Consider the following 22516-nt stretch of genomic DNA (forward strand, 5'->3'; position numbering starts at 1 on the left):
TTGTTTATCCTTCTCTATTTTTTTATCATGTTCCTCCTCCAAAGTATGTTTTGCTTCTGACCACTGCCTTCCTTGGTCTGCCCTCCCTTTTATCAACTCCCTTTCTCTTATCCCTTTCCTCTCCTACTTCCCTATAGGGTAAGATAGATTTATATTGCCAATTGAATATATATATACATATGTATATACACATGTATACACATATACATACACACATATGTGTGTGTTTATATTCTCACCACTACCACCACCAAATTTAAATGTGTGAGGTTTAAGCATTGTCCACCTCCACTCCAGCATTTTCCCCTTCACTGTAAAGGCTCTTTCTTATATGCCTCTTTTTACGTGAGATAATTTTACCCATACTATTCCCTTCCTTCTTCTCCTAGGGAATCCTCTTTTCTCACCTATTCAATTTTTTTACATCATCTCAACATAATCAACCCTACTCAACATAATTCCTTCACCGTCTTTCTGTGTAGAGTCCTTCTAATTTCTTATATAATGACAAAGTTCTTAGAGGTTACATATATATCATCTCTCTATATAGAAAGGGAAGCAATTTACCTTTACTGAGTCTTTTATAATTTCTCTTTTATTTTTGCCTTTCTAAGCTTTTCTTGAGTCTTGGATTTGAAAGTCAAACTTTCTATTCAGCTCTGGTCTTTTCATCAGAGATAAATGCCTGGAAGCCTTCTATTTCATTAAATATCCATTGTATTGCTGGGTAGACTATTCTTGATTGTAATCCCAGCTCTTTTGCCTTCTGAAATGTCATATCCCAAATCCTCTACTCCTTTAAGTTGTGCCTGCTAAATCTTGTGTGATCTGGATGTGCTGCCATGGTGTTTGAACGGTTTCTAACTGCTTGAAGTATGTTTCTCTTTGACCTGCAAGTTCTGGAATTTGGCTGTAATATTCCTGGCAGTTTTCATTTTGGGAACACTTTCAGATCTATGCTGATTGATGGATTCTTTCTATTTCTATTTTACATTCTAGTTCTAGGTTATTGGAGTAATTTTCCTTGATAATTTCTCAAAATATAATATCTAGACTCTTTTTTTGATCACGGCATTCAAGTAGTTCAATAATTCTTAAATAATCTCTCCTGAATCTATTTTCCAGGTTAGTTTTTTTCAATGAGATAGTTCACATCTGCTATTTTTTTCATTCTTTTTACTTTGTTTTATTGTTTCTTAATGTCTCATGGAGTCATTAGCTTCCACTTCTCAAATTCTAATTTTTAAGGAATGATTTTCTTTGGTGAGCTTGTTGGCCCTTTTGGCCAATTGTACTTTATAAGGAGTTATCATCATCAGTGAATTTTTATAGCTCTTTTTCCATTTGGTCAATTCTGTTTTTTAAAATGTTATTTTCTTCAGTATTTTTGCACCTCTTTTACCAAGATGTTAATTGTCTTTTCATAAATTTCTTCCTTTGCTTTCATTTCTTTACCTAATTTTACCTCTATAACAATTATTTGATTTTGAAAATAATTTTTTACCTCTTCCAGGAATTCTTTTTGGGCTTGTATTCAATTCACATTTTTTTTCCTTTGAGGCTTTGCCTGTAGATGTTTTGGCTTCATTTTCTTCTGAGTTACTGTCCTCATATTCCCTGTCACTATAGTAGTTTTTGGGGATCAGGTTAATTTTTGTCAGTTACTCATTTTCTCACCCTATTTCTTGATTTTGAACTGGATGTTAAAGTTGGACTCTGTTCTCAGGATGGAGGGAGGGAAGAGATTATCTCAAGCTTTAGACTTATTTTCACTGCTGTTTTCAGAATGAGTTCTGGGGGTTTGGAAGTTTGGGATGCTTCCAAGATGATGTAATTTGTGGAGAGGTATGGTTATTGGTCTCCTAATCTGCATTCTGGTCCTTCCCCAGGAAGGGCCCCCCATCACTTGTGATTACAAACTATATTGGTCCTCAGGCCCTTGTTCTCTTGGAACCAGAAATGATAGTGTTCTTGACAGTCCCTGATTCCTTGGGATCAAAAGCAATACAGCCCCTCAGATCTTCCACTCTCTCTTCATTAAAAGTGCTCCCCTCCATCCTTGAACGGTGACCCAGAAGTGGATATGGACAATGTATTTGCCAGATAGAATCAGGGCCTACATCTAGTGCTAGGGATCTTCTGTAATCTCATCCTGTCCAGTTGCTAGTTCTCTTTACTGTCTCTGGCTTTAGAGCTCCCAAGCACAACTGCTTCTGTTGCCACCACCTAGTGTCATCCTTGACATTTCATCCATGTGGGCTTCAGGTCAGCCTCCAGCCCACAGATATCTCTTTCTGACATCCTAAGTTGTCTTGGGCTGGAAGAATGTTTCACTCTGACTTTTTGTTGACTCTGACTCTTCAGAATTTGATTTCAGGCATTATTTTAAAGTTGTTTGAAGGGGAATGTTGGTAGAGCTCAGCTGAGTGCTTCTCTATTCTGCCATCTTGGCTCTGCCCCCAGAAGTCAGGCTGAAAATATTTTTTTAATATACAAGGCTTAACTGTAGTTATGTGTACTATGATGTAGTTTTATGTCCTCTTAAATAAGATACACTCTTCCAAAATCAGCTTAAACATAAACATAAATTTTCAAAACATAATACAGGAATATGTTTTATACCACCAAGTCTTAATGATGTCTATGAGGTCAGATATGCCCCTTACATTAGGTTCTTCACCTTGATTGCTTTTTTCCTTCCATTCTTTGAGCATTGGCATGTGAGTCTCACATTCTGGTTCTTTTTTTCTCGTGAATTGCCTAGCATCAATAGTAGTCTGAAAAACTAGTAGTGGTCTAACCTTGATTGTGACAAGATATCTCTACTCCAGATATGGCCCTCTTTCTGTCTGGCATCCCTTCCCTTTGAGGGAATCTTTCATGTCTGGAACCGTCCATGCTAGAAAATTACATGCCCAATGTAGCCTTGATTACTAGTATTTCCTGCCAATGACACAAGAGAGGAAGATGGAATCAGATGCACTTGAGTGAGAGTCCCTTACCCCTCCCTTTACATCCTTTGGCTATCTCCAGTGCATGGAATAATGAAGGACACCAGAGTCTCACCCAGGAAGAGTGTTGAGTACGTGAAAGGGAGGGGAATAGGAACAGAGGCAGAGAAAAAAAAGCAGATTGGAAGGATGGACAGAAAGACTAATACAGACAAAGCAGAGACAGAGGTAGGAAGATGAGATGGGGAGAGAGAAGCAGTGGAAGAGGCAAATAGAAAGTTAAGAAAGAGAAAGGAGTAAAGCATTATATAATTATGAGAAAGATGATGGAATTAAAATAATGGTGGTGTCTATGGTGATGGTAAGTAAAGTCAGTAGTGATGATGGTACTGATCATAATGATGGGTTTATGGTGATGGTGGAGGTATTAATGGGGTAATTATGATTATGGGGATATTAATGGTGAGGATGAAGATAGTGAAGATGATGGGAGTGATGCTGCTTATAGAAACAGTGACAGTGGTTTAATTCAAGTCAATTAACATTAATTAATTCCTACTATATACATATGAGGCATTATGCTATATTCTGGGAATACAAACACAAAAGGAAACCTTAATACTTGCCCTCAAGGAGTTTATAATCTACTAGAGTACTTCACTGAATAAGTAAATTCAACATGATTTCAGTAGGCAGAGAGTAGTAAAAACTGGGAGTGAATCAAGAATGTCTTCATGGAAGAATTTGCACCTCAGCTGATTCTTGAAAGAAGATAAGGATTCTAACATGGAGAAGTAAGGAAAGGGTGCATCCAAGTAAAAGTAACAGCCTCTGGAGTGTACATGAGTAGTTGATGAGTCCTGCGTTCAGGGAACAGCTAGCTAATAGTTCTATTTGACTGAAATGTAGAATGCATGATGGAAAGTAATATGAAATAGGTCTGGAATTATGGTCTTGAAACCATATGGCAGAGGGCTTTAAATATCTGACTGAGGAGTTTGTACTTTATCCTAGAAGCATTAAGGAATAGCTAGGCTGCTGATGTTAGAACAAGAACTGATGGTGAGTGATGAGGACTGGGGATGAAGACGAAGACAGTAATGATGGGGCAAAGGTGATGATAATGGATTAGGGAGGGTAAGCATGAAGCTGGGTAGGAATTTGGGATGTCCCTGGTCTCGTGCTGCCTTCTCTGCCTCGTGGGCTGCCAGTTTGCCAAGAGAGCTGTGAATATTACAAGTTTATTCTCTTATTCCCATACTTCACTAATGTCGCAAGTGGTCCTATCACCTGGTCATACTGTCTCCTTCCTATCTTGGTTTAACAATCTACTTAAATTCTGCTAGTGACTTTCACATAATTGGAAGGATTGCTGCCTCTGCTCCCTGTAGAACCAAAAATATTTTGGTAGTGTTAGTAAAAGGAAGCATTTGACACCACGTGCATTTTTTGGTGCTTTAATTAACAATTTACTGAACAAATATTGCTATGCAAACCAACAATCATTTCCCAATAATTAAAATCTGTCTCAAATTTATTTGAAAAGCTCCTGTTGTGAGGCTCAAGCTGATGATAAGATCATGATCAGCAGCTGTGGCTAAGGAGGAAGACACAGAAAAAGGCTGGATGAGTGTGTTCAGACAATTCTAGGCAGGGAGGAGGATAGATGAACCTGCCTAGTGGAGAATGGCATACCTAGATAATTCTAGACTTTGGTGGGAAGATGGAAATGGAGCTGATGATGGAATTGGCTCTATGGTGTGAAGCCAGATGGAAAGAGGTTTTTCTTCCCATGAAAGGACTTCCATCTTCTCTTTGGAAGGGAATAATTTTCTGAACCAAACACTGGCTAAACTTTGGAAAAAGACGATCATGAATTTCTTCTAAAGTATGGAGAGGATGGAGGAAAGGATGTATGCAGCTCTACCATGAGCTGTTTATGATTAGTTTGTAGAGAAGAAAGAGAGCACTGGACATGGAGTCAGGAGACCTCAGTTCAAGTCTCAGCTCTGGCACTTACCATGCTTGTGACTGATGATGGTGACAATGATGTGATGGTGATGTTGGTGATGCTGTTGATAACCATGGTGATTATCATAATGGTGGCAATGGAGAGAGAGAGAGAAGCTCGTAATCGTCATGATAATGACAGTGATAGAGGCTGGTGAGGAAAGCCATGAGTTTGAGAGTTTTTAAAGCTCTATTAGGAAAAACAGAAAGATCAAAAACTATACATTTCTGCCCAAAGGTAGGGCTGAACAATATTGTCTCTTAAAGTCCATTCCCTCTCTGGGCTTTGAGATAACACTAATTCTTAGTGGGACCCTGGAGCAATGCTCTTCCGAAGTTAATAATAACAATAGCACACACTAGTGCTTTGCAGTTCACAAAGTACTTTTCTCATGACAGGTTCATGAGGTATTTAGTACAAAGATTATTGCTATTTTACAAAAGAGGAAACTGAGTCAGCTTATAGAAATGAAGTGACGCCACCATGATTACTCACTATATACATGATTACTGTCATTACCATGATCATCACCATTATAGAATTTCAGAATTAGAAAGAACTTCAGAGCTCATGATCATTGTTGGGACCATCGCCATCACCATCACTCCAATCACCACCGTCATCACACTTTTAATTACCATCACCATTATCACTTTCACCATCATTATAAAAATTACTGTCACGAACACAAAAATCATTGACAACACTGCCATCAACACCACGGTCAACATCACATAGCATCACTAATGTTTTTATCATCACCACAATTCCAAATCCTATCCCTACCCACCACTATTGCCACCATCACAAAATTCTAGATTTGAAAGGGACCTCAGTGGGCATCTGATTCAACTCATACCTGAAAAGCAATCCCTAGAACAACATTCCCAACAAATGTTCACCTATCCTTTGCCTGAAGACCTCCAGGGAAGGAGAATTCACCACCGTCAAAGGCAGCCCAATCTACTTGGAGGCAGTTTGAATTCTGAAGAAAATTTGTTTTCTGACATCAAGCTTAAATGTTTCTCTTTGCAAGATATATCCACTGCTTGTACTTTTTCTCTCTGGGGGCCAAACAAATCAAGTCTAATATTTATTCATGAGACTGTTCTCCATGTAATTGAAGAAAGTCATCATGTACCCCACCCTCTAAGTCTTCCAAGATATATGCGTATATATGTGTGTATGTATACACATTTATATACATACTTATGTGTATGTATATACATGTGTATACACACATATCTGTATATATATACACACACAAAAATACATACATAATATGTATATATATGCATATGGGTATATACATGTATATACACACTTATGTATATGTGTGTATATACTTACACATATGTATATTTCTGCATATATATTTCCTTAGCCACCCTGGTTGCCTACCTTTGTACACTATCTAACTTCTTAATGCTCTTTTTAAACTATAGCCTTCCTAACTAAATATAATATTATAAATATGGCCTGAGGAGAACAGAGTACAGTAGGACTATCACTTCCTCATTCCTGGAAGATTTTCCTAAACACATCTCAAAATTTCATCAGCTTTTTTGGCTTCTGTTTCACTTTGTGGATACATACTGAACTTGTAGCTCACTAAAAAAAAACCCAAAAAAGGTAGATATTTTTCTTCAGACAAACAGCTGTCTAACTATGCCACCCCTCATCTTGTCCTCATGAAGTTGATTTATTGAGCTCAAATGTAAGATTTTTGTGATCCTCATCTAAATAAACACATTCTAACAGCAGTCTTGCCAAAATGTATATGGCACAAAGCTACAGGACATATTGTATTGTGTATGTAAGCACATTGAATGACAAAATTATGAACTGAAAGGATCTCCTTAGATTGCAATGTTTGGCCAAGTCTAATGAATTTTCACATGGATAAATGAAAAGGCCTTCATTTTGGTTTTTTTTAAAATACATTTATAAGTATAGGATGGGAAAAGCATGGCTAGACAACAGTTTATGTAGGTGACCCAAAAGGAATACAAGTTCTATATGGAACTTGGAAGTTGGAAGCCCCCCAAACCTAAGGCAATCAGTCTGCATTAATAAAGGAATAATATATAGAATGAGGAAGGAAATATAGTATCCTTATCCTTTGTCCTTCTCAGACCATATCTAAAGTATTGGACTCATTTCTGGGCACTACTTTTTAGAAAAAAACATTGCCAGACTTGAAATGCACCCAAATGAGGATGACCAGGAAGGGAAAGGCACCATTATGCCATATAAGAATCCATTGAAAGAATTAGAAATGTCTTTCCTGAGGAAGAAAATGCTTCAGTGGTTCATGATCATGCTCTTCAAAGATGTCAAAGGCTGTCATAGAAAAGAGGGATTGGATTTATTCCTCTTGATCTCTAAGGGAAGAACGGGGAGCAAAGTGTAAAAGTTGAAAAGTGGTAGAAATACATCTCTTAAAACTACAGCTATCCAAAAGTGGAATCAGTTCCTTTCACAGGTATTATTTCTCATAGATGACCACCTGTTGAAAGAGAATATACAAGTAATTCCTTTGTAGGTATAAGTTGGACTAGATAGCACCTGAGGTTCATTTCAACTTGAAATTCTAGAATCAAACACATGAAAAGGAGTGTCCATCCTGTGACCACTTACCCCCAAAGCCATTTTTCTTGATGTGTTCACAGCCAATGATATTGCATCAATCGACTGGCCAGAGAAAAGCAGCTTCTCTCTATACAAAGCCTTCATTTCATAATCATCCCCAAACAAAGCAAGTTGTCTCCAGACACCGTAATTTAGAACTGAAAAAAAAAAAACCTGACAAACAAGAGATTCCAATCCAAACCAGGGGGAGCCAAGAATAGCGACTTTTAATTATATAATCTTTTTTTGATGAATTTATTTCTGACAGTTTTATAGGGTGACGAGAAAGTGCATTTTATATGCAAAAAACCCCATTATTCATTCTGGGCTGTGAAAGCATAAAAATTGTCAAATGATTTTAATACAGTTTTAAGTTTTATGTTTATTGTCAAGAAAAAAAGTCCACAGCAATTACTGAGTCACATGTCCCTTAAATCTTTGTGTTTCTGACAGCAAGAACAATAAAATATGTTTTTGCCCAAACCTTTTACCACTGAGATTGACAGGGCTCCAGAGACAGATGCATTTCTCCCTTTCTGAGCACCGATTATGGAGAATCAAACTTCAAGGCACTTTCTCATAGCAGGAGAGATGGGGGTGGGGCTGGGAGCTAGAAGACATTTACCTCTCACCGCTGTGAGGAGGCAGTCCTGCTGGCTTCTCAGAAAGGAGCCAAGGACCCTGAGAAGAAGATTTGGCTGGCTGTCATGATGCCTGCTCTGGCATGAACTTAGTACAAGCCCTTTGAGGAACCTTCTTTCCCTTCATCAAGCCTCACCTTTCTCTTTGTTTGTAATACCACATCTGGGGAGTCCATGCTTTCTAATGTGCCCTTCACTCTGGCATCTAAAAGAAGGTCCCCAAAGGGAACAACTTGGGAAGAGACCCTGGTTGTGAACAATGCACTTCAAGGATGCCTAGCAGAAGTCACTCCTACTCAGATTCAGCATTAATTCAAACCCCTCTCACACTTGCTCATTCATGCTCCCAGAATAGGCACACCTAGATTCACAGAGCTCATCTGAGCTAATCACTCCCTTTTCCTTTCTTTGTTCCTATGCAACTTAAAGTCTTAAATAGTTTCCTGGAGCATGGAAAGGTATAATAATAACTGTTATTTTTATTATTATAATATAGCACTTTAAGATTTTCAGATTACTTTCTATTTTATCTTATTTGATCCTTTTGACAACTCAGTCGCATATGCTTTTTTTTTTTTATTATTCTCATTTTACAGATGGGGAAACTGAAGTTGTCCATGTTCACTCAATCAGTATGTGTCAGAGGAAAGGTCTGGATTGGACGGACTTGAAGACCAAGATCAAATGAGATAACATATATAGAACTTTGCAATTCTTAAAGCACTAAGTAAATGCTACATTACTATTATTACTGTTATCATTACTATGTGATGATTTTCTCAGCCTTGTCTTCCCCACCTGTAAAACAAGGATGACAGATTGTACTAGCTGCCTCACAAAACTGATGAGGTCCAAAGAAGGCAATCTTACAATCCTTCTATGAGCTACATAGTCGGTATATTTGGGGGGAGGAGAAGATGATTTCAGCTTTACCTTCCATCATGGAACTTTCCATCACGGATTGCAGTTCAGCAATCCATCCATATTTTATAATCTCCGGGAGTTTCCTGGGGATCTGAGATTAAATAACTTGCTCATGGGTATAGTTGGAAGTGCCTTTGTATCATCTGCCCCCATCCCTTCTTACTCTCACCTCTTAGAATTGTTAGTTTCCTAACAAGATGAATTTCATACTTGCATAAGACCTTTCCTGATCTCCCAAGCTGGCAGTGAGATCCCTAAAATTACCTTGTAAATTTGTATCTGTTTTGTCTATTTTTTATATTCTTATATGTGTATGCATTGTCCTTGTCTCCTCCTTCTAGAATATAAACTCCAGGCTGTATTCTTAGCACCTTACACAATGCCTGGCAGATAATAATAACTTAATAAAGACACATTTATTGATTAACTGATACCTCAGAGGCAGGACTGGAACCCAAGACTTTCTAATTTCAAAGTTTTCTCCCTATTCATTAAGTCACATTCTGCCTCTCCGAACTTAGTATCAATTGGTTTGTTTGCTTTTTAAACGTACTAAAGGAAATGGATTAACAATGGGGTGGGGTGGGGGGAAGAGGGAACTTACTGAGCAGACAGCCCACCAATCAAACATCCATTGTGTGTGTGACCGACTGAGTGGATAAATCAGGGGCAGGAAGAACCACTAAAAGTATAATTCACCCAACATATAACCAACCAGTCACTGGATAAATCTCTAAGTGAATAACAAATTGATCTGGTAACCCATGAAGCCTTAACCCACTGAGCAGAAAGAAACCTAAGCTTTTAGTCAGAAGACCTGAATTCCAATCTTACTTTAACTACTGCCGATGTGTTCATTAGGAAAATGATGGAGTTTGTGAAGTAACAGGGAGCTAGGTTTCACAGTAGAAAGATTGCCAGATCTGAAATCAGGCAGTCTTGTCTTCTTGAGTTAAAATCCAGTCTCACTTGGAATTTTGTAATAACACAAAAACTTCTTATAAAAAAAAAAAATCCCAAAGGTGGTTCTCAAGGCAAAATGCCTTCCACACTCAGAGAAAGAAATATGGAAGTCATTCGCAAAATGTAGCAGATCACGTTTGTGTATGTGTATGTGTTTGTGTATCATGTTCTGATTTGTTATATGATTTCTTTCATTTATTTTAGTCTAACTACATAGCATGACTATAGTGAAAATATACTCAATAGGAAAGTATATGTAGAACCTATACAGAATTGTATGCAGTCGTGGGGAGGGAGGGGGGTAGTGGGGGGTAGGTGTGGAGGGGATAAAATCTCAATTGTATGGCAGTGATTGTTAAACGTTAAAAAATAATAATTAAAAAAAAAGAAAATTTTAATTTCAATTAAAAAAAATAAAATAAAATAAAATCCAGTCTCAGACACATACTAGCTGTGTGGCCCTGGGCAAGTCACTTAACCCTGTGTGCCTCAGTTTCCTCATCTGTAAAATGAGCTGGAGAAGGAAATGAAAACCACTGGCAAATCATTGCCAAGAAAACTCCAGAGTAGGCCAGAACTCAACAACAACATCTTTTCTAGGTCTAAAATCTATGAGTCTATGATTCTATTGGCCAAATAACCCTCCAAACAGATCAGCAGGAGGAGTGAACGATCTTCAGAGAAGATAATAAACCAACTAGATAAGTAAATAATAAAAGTTATTCCACTCAATGGGTAACTCACTGAGCACATAACCTAGTGATAGAAGCAGAGGATCTAGGATTTGTTCTATGAAGTTTGGATACAATCAAAGAGCCACACTTGAGGACCTAGAGGGCCCCATGTGGTCTTGAGGCTGCAGGTTCCCCACTCCTAGAACAGAGTAATGGTATGAGTGCTGGAACTGGAGTCAAGAAAGCTCAGCTCTGCCTAATTTCCTTATCACTAAAATGAGGGCAGAGTTGGTTCTTTCCAATTCCAGATTCTTTAATCCTATAACTTTATAATCCCATTCATCAAATCACCAACAAAGCAGATAATCTAGTGGCAACTGGTAGAAAGAACACTGCATTTGGAAAAAGAATACAGATGCTCCCATTCCAATCTGTGAAACACCTGCTCTCTGCTGAATCTCTTGCAATTTCAAATTGTTTGGGGTGCTAGGAATCCTAGGATCTTTTTTGAGACCCCAGTATTACTGGGCTTGCAGAGCTGTATCCTGCAAATAACTATACAGTTTTGCTACAGATCAGACATTCTTCACCGTCTATCTATTACGGACTGCCATGGCAATCAGGGAAGTCTGTGGATGTTTTCTCAAAATAAGGTTTTTAAATGCACAAAATAAAATACATGAGATTGCAAAGGAAGCCAATGATACCAAAACACAGTTATCAAATAATAAAAAAATAAGCTCACAACCCCCATGTTAAGAAGTTCTGCCGCAGAGAGAAGGCTATTTTGTGGGGATCATATCCATATACAGGTAGCATGTACAGGGTACAGTGGAGCCAGCTGATATCAGCTTTCAAGAGCTGATTGTTAAATTTATGCTGTAGCTCAGGGCCTGATTGTTTTGCTGATTTCTAGACTTTAAAAAGCAATGGGCAAAATGTTAGTCATGGAGACTAAACTTAAAAATGGACTGGGAATACTTTTTTTTTTTGAATGCTGATTGTTCAACATTTACCAGCACTCCCCTATGGGAGAATTTTTAAAAATAAGGTTTTATTGATGTTTTTCTGTTTCCTACATCACCATAGTATCCCATATATCCTTCTACTTCCCCCTCCCATGCCATATGACAAATAGTATTTCTTTAAGAAAAAAGTCTTCACAATGGTTGAATACATTGAAAAAGTAAGAAACCAAGTACAATGTACACACTTGTGTACCTCAGACCTCTGTGAAGGGGTAGGTTGAGGGTGTCTTCCCATATCTCTTCATTCGAGTTTATAGGAAAATTCTAAAGTCGATAATGAACATAGCAAACTAGTATAAATTAAACTACCAAAACTATGAACTATTAGAGGAAATTTTAACTCAATGATAAACATACAAACCTATCAAAAATGACTCCTGTATAATGAAAATAGAATCCTGAACAATAATCCTAACCATATAAAATGCATAAATACATTTTTCCTTGGCCCAGTAGGGCCTATGTCCCTATACAAGGAACCCCATGGACTTCACAATTCCTGGGAAGGTGATGAGGGAGGCAAGAGGGTGTGGTAGGTTGGGAAACAGAGAGACAAACAAGGGGAAGAACATGAGAAATAAAATCCAACCATTTAACACATTTCTTAACATAGGGAAAAGAATGGAAAGAGAGAAATAAGATAACTCAACACAGAGTGACATGGCTGGACCAGTGGGAACAGTGCCCTGTGGAAAAGGAGGAAAAAGGGCAATCAGCACTAGGAGGTGACTGTTCCCATCACTAATCTGATGGAAGAAAGGAAGTAAAATTCAAAAGCAAACATTTCAAAGGATCTGGCTGAGGTCATACTACTTCCAGGAGTATCAAACACTAGACTGGAGTCAGATTAAATTGTATTGGAAAATATCTCTTAAAAAATAAATAAAAATACTATAGAACATAGAGAAAGTTCATATGTAGCTTTCTAAATGAATATATGGCCTGCAAGGATCCTTATGTAGATTGACCCTTGTTTCTTTTTGAGTTTGACACCATAGTTGTATTCAACCCTGCGCACCTGCTAGGACTCATTCCCACACAAATCAACTACTAGTTTGGCTTATTACCGCCAATACATAATTCATTATACAGATAAGCCACTGAGCAGATAATCCATAGTTCTGATAATGAACCATTGAGAGAATAATCCATTGAATGGGCAACCAATGGAGTATACACTGAAGTTTTCATTGTTCTTCAAGTCTTTTCAGTTGTGTCCTGCTCTTCATGACCCCATTTGGGGTTTTCTTGGAAACAACACTAGAGTGTTTGCTATTTCCTTGTCCAGCTCATTTTACAGATGATGAAACTAAGACAAACAGGGTTAAGTGACTTATCCAGGATCACACAGCTAGTAAGTGTCTGAGGCCAGATTTGAACCCGGAAAGGTGAGTTTTCTTGATTGCAGACCCAGAACTCTATCAGCTATACCACCTAGCTGACCCAAGGAGCACATTCGCTTATCTTCAATTGACCAGAGACTATTTATGGAGAGGAATGAGATTTATTTTTCTTGGCCTTGAAGAGCAGAAATAGGAGCAAATGGAAGAAGGCAAAAAGAGGCAGACCAACTCAATATAAGGAAAGACTATTCTGAAGTTAGAGATGTCCAAAAGTGGAAAGGGTTGTCTTGATTGGTAATGAGTACCCCATCACTAGAAGTCTTCAAGCAAAGACCTGATGATTGACCAGTTATCAAGAAGGTTGTAGAGAGAAGTTCAATTATGGGTTGATGATATTTAAATTCCCTTCTAAATTGGAGGTTCTAAGATTTAATTCTTGTATAAACTTGAGGGAAGCAGCCAGATGCAGTCTAGAAAGAATGAGGATTGGTCAGGAAATGCCTGGGGAATTTGTATTAACATTAAAGTCAGAATGTTTAGGTGTCACACAATGTGGAACTGATAGAGTTCTTTTATGTTCATACCTAACCACCTTCTCCTGGTATAGTAATCCTGAAATTATATACTCTAACAAAAGTTTTAAAATAAATCCCAGGAAGTTCACTCTTATGGTTTCCATAGGCACTGATTATAAACTATGGCACTCTATTCTGGCCATCAGCCCCACTGAAAATTGGGACTCTGCCCCTGGAACTGCCTTGCACTCTCATAGGTGAACCATTATTTCATCATGGCTAGAAACACTTCTTGGCCATTCCCACACCATGATGCTGTGGGTACAACCTCTCTCTCCCTCTTTATGTGTTGTCTGTTGTAAGTTCCTTGAGGTCCACACCTCTCTTGCTTCCTTATCAAGGGAGATCCTCAGATCCCTATTGTTCAGCATGGTGCTTGGTATATAGTAAGATTTTAATATTTATTATCCATATTTATTATTTTTATTTATTATATTTATTTATATTTATCTGTCTATCTGGGGTTATGAGATAGTATGTAGAAGGGGAAAAATAATGGGTTCTGCAACAGACACCAAGGTGTGTGATGGAAGCAGCAAAAGGAGGGAGAAGGTAAGTAGACTTCAGGTCCCCCAGAAATGTGAGCCCCATGAGTCAAATAGTCTCAAGGACTAAGGAGCAGATCAATAAATCAATCAAAAAACATTTAGTAATTGTCAGCTGTATATGAGGCACTACACTAAACACCAGGGAAGAGAACATGCAACAATTTCTGTTCCCAAGGAGTTTACATTGTATTGTGGAAGGCAACATTTAGAGCTACTTACAAAACAAATACAAATTGATTGTTTAGAAAGATGGAAAGGTAATGTGTTAGGATTAGGGGGCCAGGAAAGACTTCTCAGGGTCTCACGTTGGATTCAGAGATGTTTAGAAACTAAGGGAGGACCCAATGCATAAACTGTCAAAGGATATGACAGTTCTCAAAAAATTAACAACCACATGAACAAAATGTTCCAAATTACTAAACAGATAAATACATATTAAGACATACCTGAGGTTTCCCCTCACACTCTGTAAATAGGCAAAAATAATCCCCAAACTGAGACTATTTGGTTATGGATAAAAGATAAACACATTAATGCATTGCTGGTGGAGCTGTGAATTGGTCTGGTCGTTATAGAATGCAGTTTGGAAATACACAAAGAAAATGGCTAAAATGTGTATAGCCTTTGCTATCCATATACTCCAAGAAGGTCAACTGTAAGAAGAAAGACTCCAAATATGCCAAAACATTTACACCAGCACTTTTTTTGTGGTAGCAAAGAACATAGTAGACAAAATAGACGCCCATCAACTGGACAATGGTTCAACGCTGGGTATACTCTGCTATAGAGCCTGAAGGCCTCAGCTCCAATCTATTCTCCTGTGGTAGAACATAAGAAGAAGTCTTAGAGATTATTTAGTCCCATCCTCTCATTTAAAACCTGTAAGAAAGAGAAATTGAGGTCTAGAGATGGGAGTGACTTGGTCAAGGTGACGCAGATGGTAAGCAGCACTGTTGGTATTTGAACGTAACCTCTGACTCTTTCTCTTCTCATCAGATATTAAGGATACTCTCTTACTGAAAACATTTAAGCATCATTCCATTACAAGTAAGGCTAGGCCAGATTTTTCTCAAATTTTTGCCCACTCACAGAAGGCCTCACACCCATCAATCAAATGCTCATGTGTCTGTCAGATGAGCAGCCAATTAAATTCCTATAAGTTACATCTCCCACTTCCATGTTTTTGTACAGGTTGCCTCTCATATCTGCAACAAATGCCTCTGCCTATTAGAATCTCTATTTTCCTTAGGTTAACTTTTTTAAAATACATAACATCTTTCCTGTTAACCCAGCCATTAGGGCCTCCCTCAAACCTTATCAAAACTACCTTCTGAGGCAGCATTCTGTAGTGAATAGAAGGGCTACCTTAGAGTCAAGGAGATCTGGTTTCAAGTGCCGCCTCTGATAGATACAGGATGTGTGAGCCTGGCCAAGCGATTTAATCCTTACTGCTCCCAGGAAATTCTCTTATATGATGAACCATAGAACTATTTCCTCTCACATTATTTTTTGGGGGATGGGGGCAGGAAGGGGGTATCTTCATCAGGAGTTTCCTACACTAACAAAAATCATAGGTCCAGTCTATGATTTTCTGAAAAATATAACACACACATATGTATGTATGTATTAGGCCAACCCTACTATTTTATATAAAATTATATAATTTTTATATAACATATAATTTCACATGACTATATGATATATATGTGTGTACATATATATGTATAATATTTACATATGTACGTGCAAATGTGATTTCCCCTTTTTGACTATATAAACTTATTGAGGGCAGATTGTTTCCATTTTTTTTTTTGTATCTGTAGTTCCTAGCATAGATCCTGGCCCACAGTAGGTGTTTAATAAATGCACATTGATACACTGATTGAATGGAATTGGCTAGGAGTCTGGGATCTAGCAAATGAAGCTGATGGTTTTCTTTTATATTTTATGTTATTTTTTCTTCCTCAGTTAGAATAAAATGTCTTTTGTAGAAATACATAGTCATGAGGTCATTCTCAGCCAAGAGGCAGAGGGATGGCAGGATTTCAGTGAAGAACCCCTGGGGTCTCTCCCACTTTCCACTGTACTCTGTCCCCCAGGAAGTCTCTGAACCCCGAGGAAGCTCCTCTCTGGGGTGCCTCCCTGGGAACCTTCTCTGTGGGTTCTCTATCCCTTCAGAGCCCTTCTGCCAGGTCTCTCTCCCTCTAGGCCTCATCAATGGGGTCTTCTTCCCTTTGGGCTTCCCCTATGGGGTTTTCTGTCTTTTGGGGCCTCCTCTCTGTGACTTAAATTACCTGATGATCTTACCTCCCCTTCCCTCCACCCTCTTCTCTGTCTTCCAAAAGCTGTGTTTTGTCTCAGTTCCTCAGCCTTTTTTTTTTTTTTTGGACATGAGGCCCCCTCTCTTCCTTTCCACCTCTAGTTTTTGTCTTTCCCTAGGGCTTTATTGCTCCTCCAGACCAGCTGTGACAGAAGATTGGGCCCTGGTCAGTGATGCTTCCCTGCCCCGAGCGGGTGAGAAATTAAATTCTCCAGCTGGCTGCTCTGGGGGCCTCTCCTGGCTCTGCCTGATCGTCGCTTCATTATTTTTTTGGCTGATAACTGATTGTGAGCTTGTCTTGTCTGCTTAGTGCCAAAGATACCAGTCCTTGCCACCCCAGTCCTGCTTTCACACCTTGCTCTTCCCCAGACGTCTTGCCTTAGCTAGAAGTTCGGGGTGGCACTGGACAGGGGAAGTTCAGCAGGTTTTTCTTTCTGAGGTCTGAGCGTTGGGTTACAAGTGAAGATACCTGAATTTGAATCTCAAAGTGTCACTAATTTGCCGGGTTGGCTTAGGACAAAGCACTTTCCCTCTTGGAGTCCCCAGTTTTCTCATCTGTAGAAGGAGGGCATCTCTGTTAGAGGATTTTTAAGAACCTTCTAGCTCTGAGAGGGCATGAATGGAAACCGACCCAATCCTTGCTCTCCTGTTTCCTGACTGGTCTCTCATTGATTCATTCACTTATCATAGGTCATACAAGAATATTGTAGTATACAAAGCTCTTAACTCACAATAACTTTGTGAGATAAGTATTTTGTTTTATAAAAGAGGAAACTGAGGCTCCACGAAGTATGAAGTGAGGGCCCATGGTCACACAGTTAACAAGGCTTCGAGTCTGAACTCAAACCCAGATCTGAGTTGGATGACCTTTCTACTATCCTGTTCTTGAGTAAACATTTATTAAGCATCTACTGTGTGTTTGATGCTTAGCCCCATGGATAAAAGGTGCAAAAGGAAATAATCCTTATCTTCAAGAATCTTCTTCCCTGGGGGAGTTGGGGAAGATGTGTGACCTTGTGTGATCACAGGGAGGTGGGATAAATACACGAGTACAGGATGAGGGACATATAGTTAGACAAAATGCCCATGGACAAGGCCTAGGAAGTTAGCTAGATTTCAGGCTTGAAGTAGGATGCCACAGAAATACATACCAACAACAAAAACAAATACATGAAAAACCTGATTCAGTCTTGGGTGGTGTTCTTGGAAGCATGGTGTCCATAGGGGGAGCTGTCTTCTGCCCTCACCAGGCTACCTTTGGAGAATCACATTCAGTTCGGAGAACATCATGTTAGGAAGCATGGGAAGGTATTGAGAGGAGTGGGATCAGGAGAGTGAGAGGACTGGGAAGCAGGCCATAGAGCGCTCATTAAATGAATTGAGGATGTTTAGCTGGGCAGGGAGATGGCTTCAAAGGAGACATGTTACAGCTATCTAGAAGTTTTTGAAGGGATATGACATGGAATAGAGATCTATCTTTCTCTGCTCGTCTCCAGAAAGCAGAACTAGGAGTGAGGTGTAGAAGTCTCCTCAGAGGGATCCAAAGGTAGGATGACCTACCCAGGGAGATCATGGGGAAGGGGCTTCCCCCTCTCTGGAGGTCGTTAAACAGAGGCTGACAAGGCTGTTGTAGAAAGGGATTCCAGCTCTGGCTGGACCACACGCCCTCTGAGATGCCTTGTAAACCAAGCCAACAAACATTTAGTAAGCACTTTTTATGAGCCAGGCATCATGATAAGTGCTGGGGATACAGAAAGAAAAGAGGCAACATGCAGGATCTGACCTCCAAGAGTATATAAACAACTCTATCAACAAGACATATAGACCAATGAAGATAATCTCAGAGGGCAGGTGTCTGCATTGAAGGGAAGATTCTGTTCTTCTAGAATGAATATAATAAATATACAAATACTAATATATGTTGGAACCTAATAAATGTATAACAATGGGACAATCACAAGTGGATGAGAAAATTGGAGAGAGAGGGAAAAAGAGAGAGAAAGGGAGGGGGGAGAGAGAAAGAAGAGAGAGAAAGAAAGAGAAGAGAGAGAGGAGAGCTGATAGAAAGGAGAGAGAAGAGAGGGAAGAAAGAGAGAGAAAAGAGACAGAAGAGAGAGAAAGAGAAAGAGAAAATAAATGTAAAGTCTTGCATTTAAGGTTCGTTATTTTAAATTAGTGGCACAAGTACAGAACAAGGCAACTATAACTGAAACAACTGCTGGTCATTATATCTTCCTGATTTAATTTTATCTTCCTAATTCCAGCTCATTGATCTGGATTCTGTCATTCACTGTGTTAGCCACTGATCCCCGATTCATATGGACTGCAGACATGACAAGCTCACTACCTATGTCTTCATCTAAGTCATTGATGAAAATGTAGAACAGCACAGGACAAGGACTGCTCCCTAGGGCTTTCCACTTGCCCTGCCTGTCTCCACCCTCCTTTCCGAATTCATGTCAAATCATTAATTAACATTTTGAAAGTTTGGCAGTTTAATCAGATGCAAATCCACTGAACTGTACAATTATCCTCCTCACATTGCTAGATCTTATTCCCAAGAATACCATGAGTCTCTGCCAAATACATTGTTGAATCTGATATAGTCCAATTCAACAAACATTGAGTGTTGACTATATATACAAGGCACTGGTGATAGATAAGAAAAATGAAACTTTCCCTGCTCTTAAGCAACTTACCTTTTTACTGGAGGTGAATAACACATATAGCAATAAATAAATGATAAGATGGAATTATAAGAGAAAGGAAACACTCACAACAAAACCGGAAGAGGGGAGTACAGATCAGCAAAAGCACTGAAATGTGTGTGAAATTGAGGAAGGTATTCGACATATTATCTTATGATCTACTTACGGACAAGATGGAGAAACATCACTTGGATAATATTAACAATTCAACAGCTGCTCAAATAGCTAAGTCCTCAAAATGAAAGCAGTGGAACCTGTCTGTGTTTTTTTAATAAAGGTAGGTATTCTCAGCGGTGGAGATGAGGAGGAGGGAGTGCATTCCAGACACAAGGGACTCACTAATGCAAAGAAGTAGAAGAAGCATTTGCTATAATACGACATTCTTCTGATCTGTCTAGTAGCCCTGGGAAAAAAGGAAGGCAATTTATTTTAATGTGACTTGTTTTTTTAAAAATTGATTCTGGGTCTTAGAAATCACCATTTCCTTTACTAAGTGCTTGCTTAGTAAAATATTTTTTTTTTGTTTAGGTTTTAGGGAATTAAATGTACATATAAAGAAGGTTAAATTTTATTTAGCTATTCAACTTATTAGACAATTGTTGCTAGATTTGGTCTTGTTTAGTCAAATGCTCTTTTATTACATCCTTTCCAGACTTAGTGTTCAATTTTTTTTAATCTATTTTTATTCTGCTTGGTGGAAAGGATGGAAGGGAACCAAGGAAGGACTGAATAAGATGTGTTTTCTTGAAATCAATTAGGTCTTAGATGGAAGGGAAAATGGGACAAGATTATTGGAATACCCCATTGATCAGCCTGGTATATCATTTGTCCCATTCCTAACTCATGGCTCAAATCCTATTTGCATAAGATACTCCGAGGTGATAGAGATTGATTACTCAGTGCTCCAGGCCTCCTTGACCTGTGAAGTTGTCAAGAGCTTAAGAGAAGAGAGATCTCAGTCTTCAGGCTTCCAGCTTTGAGAGAGAAGACAAGTGTTTTCAAATTTTCTTCAGAGACAGTTCCCTGAAAAGATAAAAAGACTCTGGGAAGAAGTCAGCATGGAGAGGATACAGTACCTCAATTATATCAGTTTTTTGCCAGAGTTTTTTCTTTTCTTTAGGGACCTGAAGAAAATCTGATACCATGTGTCTTCTCTCTAGAAGTTGGAAACCAGAACTATTCTCTCAAGTTGTTGCCAATCCTGTCCTCTCACAGGTCAGAGCACTGAATAACCAATCTCCACTAAGGAGGACAATCTTATGCAAAGAACATTGAGCCTCAGGTCATACAAGACTATGACTTGAGTTTTCCCTATTTTTCTTAGAGCAGCTAGGTGGTGCAGTGGATAGAGCACCAGTTCAGGAGTCAGGAGGACCTAAGTTCAAATCTCACCTCATACACTTGACACTTACTAGCAGTGTGACCTTGGGCAAGTCACTTAACCCCAATTGCCTCATCCTGGCTCATCTCCAGTCATCCTGATGAATATCTGGTCACTAGATTCAGATGACTCTGGAGGAGAAATGAGACTGGTGACCTGCACAACCCTCCCTCACTCAAAACAAAGTCAAGTGCAAGTCAGGTCATCATTTCTCTGATGGCATGGTCTTCTTCAGCAATGAAGGATGAACACATACATCTTTCTTAGACCTCACATAGCTCAAAGTGCATTTCTTTTGCCTTTATGATTTTTCATAAACCTCAGCCCATTCTGAGTTTTAATCTTTCTGAAACAATTTTTACACGTCTCTGTTCATTTTAAAATTTTTCCCTTCATTACATATTTGCTTCCTTCTTTTATGCATATCATACCTAAATATGAGATCATCAGAGAACTCCTTATGAAGCTAAACTTGCTATATCAAATCTCAGAGCTGGAAGACATCTCAAAGACCATTCAGTGCAAACAATGTCCCTCTGAATGTCCAACCTAGACAACGTGTCCAACCACATCCAATCTCTACTCGAGAATCTCCAGTGATGGAGAACTTATTGTCTCCTGAGACAGCCTATTCCACTTTTGGACAGCTTTCATTATTTGGAAATTTTCTTATATTGAGTCATAATCTGCTTCCCTGTGCGTGTTTCTACTATTGTGCCTACTTCCTGGACTGCAGTGCACAGTGCCTAGGACTTGGGGTCAGATGGGTTGGGTTTGCATTTCATTCCATTATTCAATAAGTGCCTAATATGTTCAGGGACCTGTGTCCCTCACCTGGGATAACAGATTAAGAAATGGTACAGTCTCCACCCTGCAATATCCAGGGCTTGGAAAACAACCATTGCTCTGAAGCTTTTCCTTATATACCCAAGTCTGATTCTTTGCAACTTCCACCATTTGTACTTATTTGTTTTCCCTCTGGAATGAAGTAGAGCAAGTCAAAGTTGTTAGGGACCCATAGTTCTTAGGGAGCAGGAATAAGCTCAATTAATTTGAATTTATAATGTATGTATTTTGCATTTATTTAGCTCTGTGTATGTTGTATTCTTTTCCTCCCACCCAATAGAACATAAGCTACTAGAAGTCAACAACTGGGTTTTTGTTTTTGTCTGTATCTCTCCAGCTTCTAGCATAGAACCTAGCAAATGGTAAGTGCTTAATAAATGATTATTGAATTGAATTCTTCCTATACATTCAAATATATGGAATATGTTTTCAAATATATGAAAATAGTGACCATATCTGTACTAATGCTTTCTCTTTATTTCCTTCAAGTGATCCTCATATAGACTATACTCCAGCCTTCTTACCATCCTGGTCATACTTGTCTTGTGATACTCCAACTTATCATTTAGGGTTGGACAAGAGGAAGAGGGGTAGTTTCTGGTGGCCAAAATGTTTGTTATACACACACACACACACACACACACACACACACACACACATACACATACATACACACACACACACACAGTCAAGAAGGGTGATCAGAATTAAATGAGTAAATTCTCTCACGTCTAATCAAGACCCAACCTCTAGGAGGCAACAAGATATGTCTTAAGAGACTACAGCCCTATTGGTCTTTCCTCAGGGGAAGAGGGACCTAAGTCCCTAGAATATCATGGAATCTTGGGGATAGATATGGAGTAAAAGTCCATTTTTCTTCCCCCTGTCAAATTAGGATGTCCATATGCTGATTTTTGTTTTGGGGTCTAATCTCATATTTGGAGAGTCTTATCTCCAATATGTAAAAAACAC

The sequence above is a fragment of the Notamacropus eugenii genome, chromosome 1 (genome assembly GCF_028372415.1).
Source record: "Notamacropus eugenii isolate mMacEug1 chromosome 1, mMacEug1.pri_v2, whole genome shotgun sequence".
Lineage (NCBI taxonomy): Eukaryota > Metazoa > Chordata > Mammalia > Diprotodontia > Macropodidae > Notamacropus > Notamacropus eugenii.